Raw genomic sequence first — 14,386 nt, 5'->3', positions numbered from 1 at the left:
ATTTGTATATTCATGTTTTTAAAACCACAGTACTGGAACTGCTGGAATTGAGCACTGGCCCTAAAGATGGATTTCTCCTTCCTTTTTTGGCATCAGTTTTCCCTACCTTTCCCCTCCCCCTGTTTGTTTCTACTTGGGACTGAGTGCTGATGCAGCCATTACTGGTTGGCTTTTATCTGCCTCTCTGTGGTAAGTCCAGAACAACCAGGTACCCGAAGAGGGCGGAGTAAGTGGTCGGTGGGGCACTGTGAGTGTCGCTAGCTGGAGTCACCGAGCTGCTGGGGTCTTTGTGAGAGGGAAGTTTGCTCTTATACTAGGCACTGGCGACATAGAGATGAAAAGACAAAGTTTCTTCACTCAGAAACCTTGGAAATAGAGTTGTCAGCAAGTTTCTTTCTTTCTTTCTTAATTGAAGTATCGTCAGTTACAATGTGTCAGTTTCTGGTGCGCAGCATAATGTCCCAGTCATGCATATACATACATATATTCGTTTTCATATTCTTTGAGCTACTTTCTGATCATAACACTTTAACGTGGAAGAAAAGCTCTCCCAGAGAAAAGGCAACAAGAGATTCAGAGTCTGGAGCTTTTTAAGGGTAGATCTGGCTTAATTCACCTTCTTCTCACTCACCCCCTACCCACCACTGGTCCTATTCATAACTCAGTTTTTAAAGATAGAAGGAAGTCCCAAGACTCAGCCCCTGTTACCTCTTTCCTGCGTGGGGAAGTCTGAAGTGTCTAATCCTTCAGGGCTTTTATGAAGGGTTGGTGTTACTCACAGAAGACTCTGACATGGGTAGGACAGAATAACTATTAAAAAAAAATTCTTTTAGTGGGGGAGGTAATTAGGTTTATTTACTTATTTTAATGGAGGTATTGGGGGAGAACCCAAGACCTGGTGCGTGCTAAGCATGCACTCTACCACTGAGCTATCCCTACCCCCTCTGCCCTGCACCCAGAATATCTCCCATTCCTTTGTGTGCTTACCACGTGCCAGAGCTGGGGGTCCACTGTTAAGTAAGACAGGCAAGGCCTTTGCCGGCTGGGTGCTCACGTTCTAGACATTGGTTATATTGATCTCCATTCCATGCTATGCCTCAGGCCAAGTCATTCTCCATTCTGTTTCTCATCTTTAATTGTGCATTGTTCCGTTGTCAAAGCAGCGTCACCAGGTATGGTTATGCCAGTTGACAGCATAACGCAACTAATATCAACAACATAAAATGCGTGAATTTACCACCTGCCTCTGCTCTCCGCTGGCTGGCCGGCCAGGGGTCCCGCTCTGGCTCAGGTAGTGCTGTAGCCAACTGCCATCAGTTGTCTGCATCCTAGATACAAGCTTCCACTTGAATTCCCCAGCACTCTGCCCTGTTTACCTGATGGGCTGTTTCAACACTAGCAGCTGCAGGGCTGAGATAAGCTTTGTGTCAACTTTCTCTCTCAACTATCTGGGAGAGCTTAAGGGATCATTTTTGTAAATGTTCTCTTAAGGAAGCGAGGAAGGGTGGAAGGAAGAAGGAAAGAAAAAAGAAAGGAAGGGAGGGAGGGATGGAGGGAGAAAGAAGGAAAGCAGAGTCTTGCTCACCTAGTTGTAACTTGAGTTTTGCCTCTTTTCTTACAAATATCGCAGCTCAGAGACAGGTCAGACACCCTGAAACAATAATGTCTTGCTCCAAGCCCAGTGCTCATCAGCCCTTTAGAAATTATGAGCCAGGTTTTTTACTTTGGTTTTCCTCTCTGAAAAAAATCACTTAAACTTAAATAAAGTTACCAGATGTAGTCATCAAACGCTTAGGAAACTTGCACATATTTGGAATTCAGTAAATATTTGTTGGGTAAACGAATGTGAACTCTGTTGGAATTGCTTATTCCACAAATGGTCTCTTAGCAAGATTTTCAGAAACTATTTTTGTATTAAATCAGAAAACAAAACAAAGAAACAGTCTGTTTCTTCCTACAGAGTTTTAAAATGGCTTTTACATGATGCTCTTGAACAGATTTTAATCTTGTTTATGGTTGAAATAAAAAGCCATCATCATGTTTTTCTTTTGGGTATTTCATTGTTTTCCCCCATAATTCATAGATGTTCTTTGTCTGTTATGAATATTATAATTTTGTCTGTCTTGAAAATAGTTTTTTTCTTCTGTGCTGTTTCTCTATTGAGTTTATGTATCTTTTGCCTGACAAAAATAGGAAACGTCTACACTGTGAAGTGTATGTGTATTTTCCTTTCTAGTTTATTTTCTGGTTTACACAGAAAATGTCTACCAGATCCTTAAGTTATATAAATATTCTTAAATTTCTTCTAAATTTTTAAAATTATATTTTCCAGTTAAAGCCTTCATCCACTGGAATTATTCTGTATTTATTTTCTTCCAGTTGGATAACCAATTGTGTCAGCATAATTAAACTACCCTATGAAATGAATTGCTATCTCTGTGTCAGTAGTCACATCTTTTCCCATATTTCCTGTTCTGCTCCATTGATCTACCTTCCTATGATTAGGCCAGTATAATGTTTGAAAACATTGTCACTCACAGAAATTCAAAAATAGTAGAGGCTCCCTTCATTATTTTTGATTTTTATAATTTTCTTGGTTACTTCCAGATTTTTGTTTCTCAATATATGTAGTTATAAATCATTTAGCTCCAAAACCTCATTGAGATTCTAACTGGAATCACATTACATCTTTTGATTTTATGAGTATGGAACGTATTTTTGTTTATTCAAATCTTTCGTGCTTTTTAAATATGGGTTTTAGTTTTCTTCATATAGCATTTGTTCTTTTCCTACAATATTTTATGGTTTTTTGGAAATGGAATTTAAAAAATTTCTCATTCTACCTGGCTATTATAAGTATAGGGAAACGTGATTGATTTTTATTAGTGCTTCATTTATTTGTTTTATAGTATTTGTTATTTGCAAGCATTTATTAGCTGATCTTTTCTGTTTTGTTTTTTTTTTTTCCTGTTTTGAATGTAAGCCCAAGGTAGATCATATTTACCTTGCTCACCATTTTATTCCAGCAGGTCGAATGAATGTGTCTTAAAAAGAGTTGAAGAGGAGATTCAACAATTTTTGCTATTTTCCCTTTTCTTTAAAAAAAAATGTGTTTCTACCACATACAAGACTTTTAACATCCTTGGATTTCTGCTCCCAATAAATAATTGGGGAAGATTATCTCATTTTTTCCTTAATTAAAAAAAAAACCCAACTTTTTTGAAGTATATACTTTATATATCAAAAATCACCCATTTTAAATGCACAATGAAATGATTTTTCGTAAATGTACTGAACATTTTTGCCCTCTTGCTCATTTATAGTTAATTTCTGTTCCCATCCCCACCTCTAGGCAACCTCTAGTCTACTTTTTGTTTCAATGGATTTGCCTATTCTGGACATTTCATGTAAATGAGATCATATACTATGTGACCTTTGTGACTGGCTTCTTTCAACCTGGCATAATTTTGTTTTTTTTAAATTGAAGCATAGTCAGTTTACAATGTTGTGTCAATTTCTGGTGTACACCATAATGATTCAGTCATACATATACATACATATATTCGTTTTCATGTTCTTTTCATTATAGGTTACAAGATACTGAATGTAGTTTCCTGTATTATACAGTAGAAATGTGCTGTTTATCTATTTTATATATAGTAGTTAATATTTGCAAATCTCAAACTCCCAGTTTATCCCTTCCCACCCCTTTCGCTCAGCATAATGTTGCTGAAGTTCATCCATGTTGATGACTTCATTCCTTTACTGCTAAAAATATTCTATTGGATGGATATATACCACATTTTGTCTGTCCATTCATTAGTTGTTGGATATTTAGATTGTTTCCATTTTGGGGTTAGTATGAATAAGGCTGCTGTGAACATCATAGGCGAGTCTTTGTGTGGAAATGTTTTCATTTTCCTTGGGTAGGTACCTAGAAATGGAACACCTGGTTCATTTTATGGTTTTTGAGAAATTGCTGCACTGTTTTCCAAAGTGACTGCACCATTTCATATTTTTAGCAGCAGTGTAAAAGTTTCCCAGTTTCTCCTTCCTAAAGTTTTTCCTCCCGATTCATTGATGTACGATTGAGATATTATTTACATTGAAGTAGAGTTTACATGATACAGTGCTCAGATCTTAAGTGTGCAATTCAGTGACCGCTGTGTCAATCAAGATACGGAACATTTCCATCATTCTGGAAGGTCCCCTTGTCTCTTGCCCCTTGGATGCAATTACTGTTCTGATTCCTGTCCTTGTACATTGGTGTTGTCTGTTCTAGAATTTCCTATAAACCAGCCCATACAGCTCTTTGGTTTGGGCTTCTTCACTTAATGTAAAATTTTTGAGGTTCATCAGTATTACTTATCTCTGCAGTTTGTTCTTTTTTAATTGCTGACAGTATTTAAAAAAAATTTTTTTTTGTTTTTGATTTTCTGGAGGGGAAGGTAATCAGGTTTATTTATTTTTTCATGGAGGTACTGGGGACTGAACGCAGGGCCTTGTGCTCGCTAGGCAAGCATTCTACCACTGAGCTATAACGTCCCCCCACCGAGAGTATTTCAGTATATGAATGCACCACATTTTGTTTATCTGTTTACCTTTGAGTCATTTTTAGTTTATGATTGTTTGGAACAAAGCTACTGTTAAACATTCTTGCATAAGTCTTTTTGTGGACATGCTTTCATTTTTCTTGTGTAAATACCCAAGAGGGTAATTGCTGGGTCATAAGATCATTGTATGTTATCTACTGATTTGTATGTGATATTAAGTTACATTACAACATTCTATAAGAACTAGAGTTTTTAAAATATCATGTCTGATTTTCTAAGTAATTGTACAATTTGCTGATACATATAATTTTATCTTTTATGATACTTTACTGATTATTTAATTTTCTTGTATAGAACCTCCTTAAAAATTCAATAGTAATGGAGATATTTGTTGTGCTTTTTGTTTCTGATTTTAATGGAAATGGTTTTGTTTCTGATTTTAATGGAAATGGTTTTGTTTCTGATTTTAATGGAAATGCTTCGATGCATCCTCATTTGGTATGATGTTTGCTTTTGGTAAATAGTCTTTATCATATTTAAAATTTTTTAGCTTTTTCTATTTTACTTAACTGCAGAATTATACTAGTACATTGTCGGAATCTCTCAGTGTTTCCCTTTGCTTCTCTTTGTTGATATGATAAATTATATTCATCGATTTCCTGAAAATGAACTATTTTAGTATTCCTGAAATAAATCTTACAAAAGACAAAAAATGGGAATAGGATTTTACAGAAGAGGAAATCTTAATGTTCAACAAACATGAAAAGAGGCTCAACCTTAGTTTTAGTTAGGAAAATGTATATCAAAGTAACATTGTTATACCATTCTTTATCCTCAGAGTGGCAAAATGGGTAATGATATGCAGTGCTGGTGAGCATTTAAGAAAAGAATACACTCACATTTACTGGAGGCAGTGTGAATTATTACAGCCTTTTGGGAAAGCTATCTGAGAAATATGTTAAAACTAGTAAGACATACAATCATTAGATCATATGTCTAAGATCTGTGATCTAATAATCATGTTTTGCTTTATGTTGGAGTAGCCTTATATTTTTCATGAATTTCATGCCATATAAAAATTGGATTTGGGGGAGGGCATAGCTCAAGTGGTAGAGTGTATGCTTAGCATGTAAGAGGTTCTGGGTTCAGTCTCCGGTACCTCCTCTAAGAATAAATAAGTAAATAAACCTAATCACCTCCCCCCACCAAAAATAAAAAAAATAAAAATTGAATTTCATATTGTGAACAATATGATCAGAACATTTTCTTCAGTAATTAATGCTACCTTTGATTAGCATATAAAGTGACAGTACATTATCCAGATTTTGATCCATTTGAAATAACATTATAATAAAATTATAATGATTTTAAAAGAGGCTAAATGTTTATGTAAAATCATATTATTGGAAAAACTCCGTATAATGATAAAAATTTAGAAACAACATGAAGGATTAATGCAATTATTCGCAGCTGTTAAAAATAGTGATACACACGTGTTTAGAACGTGTATTAATGAAAATTCCGCACGCACAGGATGACCCTGTCTGCTCGGTGCTCATGTGGTTGTGTGATGATGGGCAGTTTTGGTTTGTTTCACTCTTACAAGGAGAAGGAGCAGAAGTTGTTTCTGGGACTGGGACTATCAATTACTAAACCACTTACAGTCTGAATTACACTCTTCCTGGTACAGCCGTAATTTCATCAGATTTAGTCACATCTTAATTAGATAGTAGGCTGCTCGAGGGAAGGCATCACTTCTTATGGGTCACTCTCAGAACTCAGAATCATTCTGATTTGTAATGTTAAGGGAGCACCATTGAACAGCCCACTAAGAGAGAATGGGCGTTGCATCAGAGAGGTCAGAGCGCGAGCGTTACAAAGAGCAGGTCGTGGTCCGAGGATCATCCACCTGACTGCAGTGCTGGCGCCTGCCCGCTGCAGCTAAGCAGGCTTGACCACAGTCCTTGCTGGGACGGAGGCTGCAGTTTCTGGGAAAAGGACAGAAAGGTGAGACAGGGCAGGATCAGGGTGAAGGTTACACTGATTTTACAGAAATGGAGGGCTGGATTTGATTCGGATTTGATTCAAATTTGATGAGCTTTGGTTCAATTTAAGCTGGAGACTCTACTCCAGGAGATCCTGTTTGGTACACAGACCACAGAGGCAGGAGTCTCATGACTTAGCGATATTAAAAAGTTAGGCATTGCGGGGAGGGAATAGCTCAGTGGTAGAGCACCTGCTTAGCATGCAGGAGGTCCTGGGTTCAATCCCCAGTGCCTCCATTTAAATAAATAAACCTAATTACCTCCCCCCTTAAAAAAAAAAAGTTAGGCAGGTGGCCCCTTGCTGGTTCTCAGTAGTGTGTGAAACATACACAGGAGCCTGGCAACTGCCGGGGTAGGTAAAAACGTGGGCAGCTCTCCCCCATGCTGGTGTAGGGAGCTGTCTGTTATTGCTGCTGGTGGTCCTGGCCCAGCGCAGGCTGGCGTCGGGGGCATCTGGGGCAGGCGGGCCGGGGGTCACTCTGCACCTTTCAGCTGCGGTGAGTGGATGAGTGAGCTGCTCTTGTGCCTTTGGGTAAGGGGCTCACACTTCATTTCGGGGGAAAAAAGCTGTTCCTTGGTTAAAACAGCACTCCACTTGTGACAGAGCAGCCACTCTTCTCCACAGATGACAGGGATGGGTTTTGGAGTGTGTAAACTATTAACAAAAAGAACAGGCTATATGCTTCGTAGTTCTTTTCTTTTTTTTAACTTTTTTTATTGAGTTATAGTCATTTTACAATGTTGTGTCAAATTCCAGTGTAGAGCACAATTTTTCAGTTTTACAAGAACATGCATATATTCATTGCCGCATTCTTTTTCACCATGAGCTACCACAAGATCTTGTATATATTTCCCTGTGCTGTATAGTATAATCTTGTTTATCTATTCTACATATGCCTGTCAGTATCTACAAATTTTGAACTCCCAGTCTGTCCCTTCCCACTCGCCTCATAGTTCTTTCAAGGACACTGAAAAGTAAATACGTCTGCAAGAAGATATTGTTGAAGAGAGTTATTCCACAAGTGAAGGGGCCCTGCTTTGCATTTTTCTGTCTAAAGTAGCCCTCTTGTGTCTCTGTAGAAACTGCAGGCCACACCTCAAGGGCTGAAGCAATTCTGTGGAGAAACCCACTTATACCGGATTCCAGATGCCGTTCCCACTAGAAACAATTCCAAGGACATACTTACATTTCAAATAAATGATAAAAGCAATTTCTAGATGAAGTGTACATTACAAAGGAGAAATATGTTATTGGTACATTTATCAATCCATATTACCTGAAGTTGACTGTAACAGAAAAAGTATCGACCCCTTCTTAAAATAGACTGAACACATTTTGAGGTAAATTGTTTTTCTTCCTATTTTTGCCAGCCAGTGCTTAAAACCTAATGATAGGATAGCACAGGGGAGGAAAAGCTTTTCTTGACACTCTTAGGGTCTGTGGCTGGGTCTGTAAATTAAGCAAAGACAGATTAACAGGAGAAAAGCGTACAAACTTATTTAATACAGATTTTATTTGATGTGGGAGCCTTCATCAGCCAACAAAGACCCAAAGAAACTGTTAAACCTGAGTATTTTTATAATGCTCAATATTTTTTAGTGAGTTTGATGAAGAGGGGACATTTGTGGAGAAATACGATAGGTCAGGGTATGAGATTAGGGAAGTAGCCTGGGGGAGCCTTATCGAGGCTGGTTTCTTTGGATTCTTCTGTGTCCCTTTGTCTCTGCAGTGAAGGATGTCCCTTTCTTTCCATATGGGGAGGGCGTGTCTCACACGAGGGTTTAATGACCTTCCCTGCCTCTGTCATTTTCTCAGAGTCCTTCATCCTACAATGTTCGATATGCTGAGGTACCATATTTTGGGGTCGCCTGTCCTGATCGCCAACAGTACGTTGAATGATAAAGGAATCTAAATTTCTACTTTCTTGATGTTTTATGTGCTCATTTTACTAAAACTATGGAAATCAGCAAAATATTTTCATTGCTATAATACTGATTTTTTTTTTAATGTGTAGTTTTTGCATTTGGGCCGAAGTAATTCTTATCTTTGTAAACAGGGTTAAAGAGGGCTTAAAGCAGAGGATTCCCCGTACCAGGCAAAGAAGCAAAGCCCTATTTACTCACTGAGCACAGCCGAGCCCAGACCAGAATGTCCTTCTCAGGCATCCTTTCCCACGAGCGCACAGCCAGTGACGTCCAGATGTGGACTTCAGTGCTTCTGAGCTCGTGGGTTCGACAGCCAGCTCTGGTGCTCGGCTCAGAGAACCCTGGGGACTTCTGTCTGGACCCTGTGTTCACCCGCTTCTAGGTCTGCTTTTCCACCTTCCTCGTGGATGGGTGTCTTCTAAAATGTCTTCTGGAAGAGTCTCAGCTGCCCTTTACTTTCCAACCAGAGAGAGACTCAGATGCCTTAAAACAGGCACCAGGCACACATCTACTTAAGATTCTGGAGTCAGACCTTTCTCTCATTTCCTGTGGTCAGATTTTTTATTTATTTATGTTATCCTATTTCCAAATATGCTTTTCCCTTGGGTCTCTTCACTTTTTTCTGCAAAGGATTTCCTAGACAAGGTTACCCTCAGCCTGTTGGAAGTACACGGTCCCCTTGAGGAGTCTAAAATAGAGTTCTTCCTTCAGTAATTCACAGCTCTGGTGGCAACAGGTGACATTCTCCTCCTAATGTTGTCCTGCTAAATCAAATGTCATGCCGTCTTCCAAAAGATCACCATTTGTAAACATTTTATTAAGTTATCAATGGTCAGACGCCGACTTTTTAACATCCATTATCTCATTTAATCCTTACCAGAAAGTTACTGAGGGACATTCAGTTTCTCAGGCCTGAGATGTCAGTGATTCATCATCCACGTGTATCCCAGCTTTTAACAGCTTGCTGCTGTTGGCTCCCATCCCATTCTCTTGTATGTACATAAGTGTGTACACATTTAAAAATAAATTCTACTGTAGCTTTAGAAGAGTCTCAGGAGGGATAAAAAAATAAATGCTTTCCATCCATCTTTACCCAGAAGTTAGAATATTACTTTATACGGTGGAAGCAGAATCAGTTCAGAATGTCTTTGGCATTAGAAGAGATGCATAAAAGAACTAAAGAATTGTTTACAAAAAAATTCCACTTTTTGCTAATTTGTCATATTGAATGCCATGGTGTGTACTAATTCTGGCTATAAAATGAAAACAATTACGTGTAGACTTGATTTTTTTCTAATTAACATTTGAAATCATTTAAATCATTTACAATCAGGAGCCCTTCCTGATGGTAAATGCATGTAAATTTTTATGCATGTAAAGGCAGTAAGACAGCTGGTTATCTTATGCTTTATACGAAAGATTATGTTTCAGCACATTTTAAAATTCAGCCAAACTAATGATCCTATCGAAAAATATTTCTCTTTCACTGGCTTTTAGAACGTAATTCAATTTTCTTAGCAATTTTTTGCTTCTTATTGGAATGTACGTGTTGTAATTCTACCAGAGAAAAACACTGACCTATGTAATTTTAGTGGCATTAAATTTGTCTCTTTGCGTATACGTACCTCATCAATTCAGCCAAAGCAAAAGCAAATTGCAGGGGAAGAAGTAATCTGCTGATCTGTCTGCACTGTAAGACTCTGGTGTCTGGAGGAATTGTGATGGCAATTGCTCTAAGATGCATTCTGTTTACAAAGACTAATGTTGCAGGTGTTTTTAATTAGCTGCTACAAATGAAAAACTGCCGGTATATGCTTGTTAGATCTACTTAAATTCATTCCATTCCAAATGGAGGAGAACTTAAAGAATACCAGCATAGAACAGGAAACTGTTCATTAACAACCACGTTCAGAGAGGTGGTGGTAAGTATCTGAATGTATCCTTCTGATTTTAGGGGAAGGGGAAAAACTTGATTTCCTGTGGTACAGACAATTGCATTCTGTACTGTAGTTTTCCAATTTCTTCTTATATGTAAATTTGTGTCCTAAGCAGATGATTCATCGTCAAGGAAAAGGCTCTTTGCGGTCCCCACTCTCTGGCACTGTGCACAGAAAATACTTAAATGAGATTTGTAGTATTTCCATTCATTAAAGTTTTAGAAATTGTTTTGAGAAAATCAAAGGGCTAGACATACAGGAGAGTTAAAAGTGTTACTATAATTTATCATGAAGTTTGGCGCCTGTCATTTACAGAGCTCTGTTTGTTCAATGGGTTGGAAAACTCTGTGTTGATTTTCTTATTTTCTGTGTTTCTACAGGCCTTGAGGCCGTTTTGCTATTAGTTTTAAAACGGCAATATTGACGCTCATAGCCAGGACTATTGAAGAACGCTGACATTTTAGGTTACTGTAAAATGCTTAAATTGCCTGTGATGGCATCTGATGCAGTGCCTTTATTGGAGAAAACATCTTTTTTTAATTGAAGTATAGTTGATTTACAGTGTTGTGTCAATTTCTGGTGTACAACAGAGAGATTCAGATATATGCGTATATATTCTTTTTCATATTCTCTTTCATTATAGGTTATTATAGGATAATCAATGTAGTTCCCTGTGTTTTTTAGTAGGATCTTGTTATCTCTCTGTTTTATATGTAGTAGTTTGTACCTATAAATCCCAAACTCTTCAGTTTATCCCTCCACCCCCTCCTCTCCTGCCCCTCGGTAACCATAAATTTGTTTTCTATGTCTATGAGTCTGTTTCTGTTTTGTAAATAAGTTCATTTGCATTCTTTTTTAATATCCCACATACAAGTGATATCATATGATATTTGTCTTTCTCTGTCTGACTTCACTTACTATGATCTCTCTAGGTCCATGCATGTTGCTGCAGATGGCATTATGTCATTCTTTTTTATGGCTGAGTAGTATTCCATCGTATAATATACCACAACTTCTTTATCCAGTCATCCGTCAATGGACAATTAGCCATGTCTTGGCTATTGTATGTAGTGCTGCTGTGAACACTGGGGTGCAGGTGTCTTGAGAAGACATATGTATTGCTTTGCTTTCATGGTACCCTGATCGCACTGATCTTCTGCTACTCTGTGGCTTTGAATAGTCAGTAACTGACTATAGCTGAAGTGTTACATGAGTGATGATTGTTTTCCATCCTAGGTGAAGACCTAATAAGAATTTGCTTAAAATGACAGCAAAAGGAATTTAGACTTCAGAAACGCAAAGTGCGGATGGTAAAAATCCTTTTGCCATGGGACTCCTTTTGCCTGAAACTTTGGAAATAGATAAATTAGATAGCTAAATTCTCTTTCAGCTTCTGATCTTTGGATTTTCATTGCTGTGTGCAAAGTTTATGAAACCTAAATTTTCTTCAACTCATAAAATGTGTTTTACGGTTTAATATAAAGGCTATACACTTTCTATTCCTTTTAGCTACATTCCTGCAGAACCTCCTCTGTGGTTTTCAGTATGATTTGCTGAATTCCAGAAGTTTATCTGTAAGTCAGTTTTTAGGAACATGTGATTATAAGTTCCGTCCGGGTGGAAGTCCCTACTCTTTCATGTGTCTGAACTAACAGTGCCAGAGAACACAGAAGCAGCCCCACCAAGAACCCCGCCCCACTATCTGGCAGGGCAAGCAGGGACTCCACCACCTCAAGCCACTGGCAGAGTTCCTTTCCCAGGATCTGGGAAGTAATTTTACAGGAAAAAAAACCTTAAGCCCAAATTGTGCCTAATTTAAATGATTGCTTTTGTCACATTCTCTATAGTCACAGGAAATTTTTATTATTAATCACAAATCATAAGCAATTCCCATTCTTTTATGATGCTTCTAGAGAGCCAGTCCACTGTTATGGTTTTGATGCCTTATTGCTTAGGCTAAGTCATGCTCTGGTTAAAAAAACAACCCCCAGCATTTCAGGGACCTGTGACAACAGGGGTTGACCTCCATTGCTGGGAGCTAAGACTCTATTCCACATCATTGTCGTTCTGAGATGTGAGCCGAGGGAGCAGCTCCTCTCTGAGGCTTTGCTGATCTTTGAGTGCAGGGGTTAAAAACGGAGTGGAAACATATGATGGCTTGAAAGGAGTGCATGTCATGCCACACGCATTTGACAGACCCCATCAGATGGCCACTCTGGGGATGTGCAGTCCTGCAGAGAGGGGCCCCACCAGACGTGCAGCCATTAGCGTGGCATCAGCGTGGCAGGGATGTAAAATCATCCCATGGTGAGGAGCAGGGAACACCTTTGAATAAGGGTAAGGTCGGCTATAGTTAAGACATCTCGAGCCTTGCCGTAAATAAATTCTCATCTGTTTGCGTGATGAGGTTTGTGTGTTGCTGACTTCTGTGGCAGAAGTAGCTCTCTGTGCTCACCACCCCATTTTATTTTCTTCCTGGGTCTAGAGGAAAGTAGCCTTTCTCAACCCCTTTGCATCTGTGTGGGGCCAGGAGACTATTTATGGCCAGTGGACTATGGGGAAGTGATGCACAGCACTTCCGGACTAGCTCCCATACATCTGGCAGAATCCACCCTCTCTCTCTCTCTTTCTCTGTCATCACTGTCAGGGTGAATACAGAGGAGCCTGTCTCTAAATCACTGCTCAGAGGCGATGTATCCAGGAGAACCACCTGTCCAGAAACATCTACTTTGAACTATGAGTTAGAACAAATGAACCTTTGTCGTGTTAAGAAATTGAGGTTTTGTGGTTCCATGTTTCTGTGTTACCCTATCCTGACCAATATAACCTTGCTTGCTGGTTTAGTTAATGGTGCACATTTACTGGAGTGATGTGCATTTTGTAGTGAAGTGGTCAGACGGAACATACCTCCCCAAGCTGCTGAGCCTGCGTGTACATCTCTGCTGCAGAAATACAGAGATGTGACTGAAGAGCTGATTTTTAAGTTTCATTTAACTTTTATTACTTTAAATTTAAATGGTTGCATGTGGCTAGTGGCTACTGTATTGGATCACAGAGCCGCGATAGCAGGCTTCACATTCACATCTGAGTTTCCTCATTGTGAAGTACGTGAGATGTGTTAGAGCTGATCATTTTGCAAATGCTGTGCCTTTGCTTTAATCTCTGTATTACCTTTGTGGAGGTACTTGCCATCCTGGGAACCATTTACAAGTGTTATAAAAGACTATTTATCTACATTTTTCCATGTTTAAAGGACTCTTTCAAAGGAGCTAAGTCATGTAATGAAAAGAACATTGGATTTGGTGCAAAATGTCTAGATTGTGTTGCCCACTCTCACTAATTGGCTATATGAATTGGGGCAAGTTATTTAAACTCTCTGGGTCTCAGTTTCTTCTACAGTGAACTTGTTACCAGATCCAAACTCATTCTGCTCGCCTCACTACAGGCCAATAAATCGGGAGATGAGGTGGAGAAGATGGCAGACGAATGTCTTGGAGAACCATCATCCCCAAGTCAGAATTCTCCTTTTATATTAAAAAGGGGAGGGAGTGTGGTTGGTTGTTGCAAACTTCTTGGTGTTGGAATCCTTTGTTCTTGCAGCTGTCCCCGTGGGTCAGGTCATGGTGCCCCTGTAAAACCTACATCTTTGCAACATTTTTTTTCTATGCATTTTTTTGCAGTGTTATTTTCTATCCTGCAACCTGTTATCTTTATATAAGTGCAAAAGTGTTAATATCCTTTATGGTCAGAGCCTTGAGAATAGCTCTCTGGTATATTTCAGGCTAAAGGCAACATTCTTTACAAAAGGTGCAGAGCTGGCGAGACTCAGCCTAGAAAACAGGGCCCAAGGTTAAAGCCACAGAAACAGATCTAATATGGAGTCAGACTTGTTCTTTTCTGTTACAAACTTCCAAGCTTCAACTAC

General features: G+C 38.8%; 1 protein-coding gene across 8 annotated transcripts in view; it reads left to right on the top strand.

The window, feature by feature from the left end:
* The window catches only part of BICD1 (BICD cargo adaptor 1), a 172,536-nt gene that overhangs the window by 55,587 nt on the left and 102,563 nt on the right, over positions 1-14,386 (top strand). The window lies entirely within an intron of this gene.

Source organism: Camelus ferus, chromosome 34, assembly GCF_009834535.1.
Source record: "Camelus ferus isolate YT-003-E chromosome 34, BCGSAC_Cfer_1.0, whole genome shotgun sequence".
NCBI lineage: Eukaryota > Metazoa > Chordata > Mammalia > Artiodactyla > Camelidae > Camelus > Camelus ferus.
The sequence above is the reverse complement of the archived record's forward strand: the minus strand, read 5'-3'. Positions and strand labels throughout refer to the sequence as shown.